General features: G+C 30.1%; 1 protein-coding gene across 1 annotated transcript in view; it reads right to left on the reverse strand.

Annotated features, from left to right (window-relative positions):
- LOC107598149 (formin-like) overlaps nt 1-2,786 on the reverse strand; it is a 71,831-nt gene that overhangs the window by 54,892 nt on the left and 14,153 nt on the right. The gene's annotated exons all lie outside the window — the stretch shown is intronic.

The following is a 2,786-nucleotide window of genomic DNA, read 5'->3' on the forward strand; positions in this document are numbered from 1 at the left end:
AATTACCAAAACTTTAAAATTAAAATTAAAAACAAAAACTATCAAAATAAAAACTATATTAAATATTAATACAAAATATTAACAAAAACTATTACAGTATATCAATGACACTGAAACAATGCAAAACATGATTTTCTTCCTCAGTTTTTTTGTCTTGTTTTCCGATACAAATTATAAAACATTTTTAAATCAAGATACATTTACATTAGATGCAAAATTACATTGGATAAGAAGTGTTGTTTTCTGAGAAATTTATCCAAATTGAGTTTATAACAACAAATATCTGCCAATGAAACATTAACATTATTTTAACACGTTCTATACAGATATTTGTTCTTGTTTTAATAATAAACTCACTTAATTTTGTTTTGTATCCAATTTTGACTTAATATCCAATGTTATTTTGTGTCTCCAGTAAATGTATCTTTGATATTTGTACTGGAGACAAAAACAAGACAACAATACTGAGGAAGAAAATCATGTTTTTTGTCCTTTCTCCAAAAATCCAGAGGACGGATATCACTTTTTGTCAGCCCGTGCAGTCCGTCTGGTTCTATCACATTCAGACTCTTTCTACAGTCAGAAATAATGAAGAGTTTTCTTGAGTCGCAGATTTACAGACGAGTTCAGCATGAAAGCATCATCTTATTTCATAAGAGGAGCCACCAGGAGCATCTGGAGTCCATCAGAACATCACGACTCCCTTCACGCTGCCCTCACATTCAATATCACTGTTTACAGTCAGAGGTCAGCACATTAAACACTAGAAACACACTGACCTGCTGCTATGAGCAAACGCGCTTCTCTGGCAGACTGACTGAACATGAATGAACGCTGTCTTCCTCAGTATTTCAGGCTTGTTTTCCAGCACAAATATCTCAACTTTCTTCAATCAAGATAAAAAATTTATCAAAATGAATAAAAATAACAAAAACAAACAAATCTAAAATAAAACTAAAATTAACGTAAAATTTACGGAAAATATAAAAACTAAAACCAACTCAAAATATTAATTAAAACTATAAAGGCACATTAAAAAATAAAAAATAAATAACGAAAACTTTGACTAAAATTAAAATAAAAATGAAAAATATAAAAATAAAAACTAACCCAAGATATGAATAAAAATTACAATGGTATATTAAAAAAAAAAAAAGACAAAAACAAACAACAACATTACTCAAACTTTGACTAAAATGAAAATGAAAACATAAAATAATTTTTTTTTAATGAAAATGTTATAATATAAATAATTAATCAAAACGACAAAAATAAACAGCAACAACAAAAAAAAAACTGTAACTTAAAATTTACTTAACCAACGTAAATTAACTCAAATTAAAACGAATACTGTAAATATTAAACTAAAAACGAATTCAAAATTCATAAAAACTATAGAGGCATAATTTTAAAAAAATCGAATCTAATAAAAACAACTAAACTTTGACAAATTAAAACAAATAAATATATAAAACATAAACACAAAATTTTAATAAGAGAATATCAATGATACTAAAATAACACTGCTATACATACAATGCAAAACCTGATTTTTTTTAAATTTTTTGAAATCTATATTCATTTAGATGCAAAACGACAGAAGAGGTTTTGTGTATGAAAACTATTGTATCAAAATACATCAAAACAGGACCGTTCTAGCCAATTTGACACCCTAGGTGAAATCCCTATTAATTATATATATATATATATATATTCTTTTCAGACACCAGTTGCTTGTCACATTCAAATTGATTGTCATAGTAACGACACTAATTTGTGGGGATTCAGTGCATTGAGTTCCACAAATCTGAATGCATTATTTGTAAATTGACTGTTAAGATAAACATTTTGCACAATTTAGTATCTGTAATATCATTGTGTTGCCACTAGATGCCTGTATAGCCCGATGTAACTATCCCTAAGACATTGTACATAATTTACACATAAATTCATTTTATTAGATTTGGATACATGTTTAGATATTATCAATGGCTACTTTTTGTCTTTATCTGTTTTTTATTCAATTGTTTCGTTGTTGTTGCTTGAAACATTGATTTAAAGTGTCAGTTATTGCATTATTATTTCAGTCAAACCTATAAAACTCTTTGTTACCCCAAACTACATATAAAAGCCTGATCAGTGGCATAAAAGTAATCAATGCAGCTACTTAATCATTTGCTACTCGTTAACGCGTGAACAACATGATTTATCAACTGCCACAGCTCGCCTATGCCTAGAAACGGTACTGCATCAAAATGAAGTGAGTTGATCATTCAAATCAAGTGTATTTTTCTGACCCCATTGGCAGATATTTGTTCTTGTTTTAATCATAAATTCACTTCATTTTGGTAAATTTTTTGATACATCATTATTTGAAGAGTTTGGTTCCAAAAGGCGATAAACGCCATTTAAAAAAAATTTAGTTTCTGCCAAAATCAGTATTGTATCTAGTCGGTATTGAAAAGTCAATTTTTAATTTTACGCAAAATGTGATATCCGCCGAGTTATTCTGGATGCTTATCCACGCACTCTAGACAGTAACAACCAATCACAGCACACCATTCCACGAACTCTAGACAGTAACAACCGATCACAGCACACCATTCCATGCACTCTAGACAGTAACAACCAATCACAGCACACCATTCCACGAACTCTAGACAGTAACAACCGATCCCAGCACACCATTCCATGCACTCTAGACAGTAACAACCAATCACAGCGCACCATCCCACGCACTCTAGACAGTAACAACCAATCACAGCGCACCATCCCACGCACTCTAG

The sequence above is a fragment of the Sinocyclocheilus grahami genome, unplaced genomic scaffold (genome assembly GCF_001515645.1).
Source record: "Sinocyclocheilus grahami isolate Dianchi unplaced genomic scaffold, SAMN03320097.WGS_v1.1 scaffold245.1, whole genome shotgun sequence".
Taxonomy (NCBI): Eukaryota; Metazoa; Chordata; class Actinopteri; order Cypriniformes; family Cyprinidae; genus Sinocyclocheilus; species Sinocyclocheilus grahami.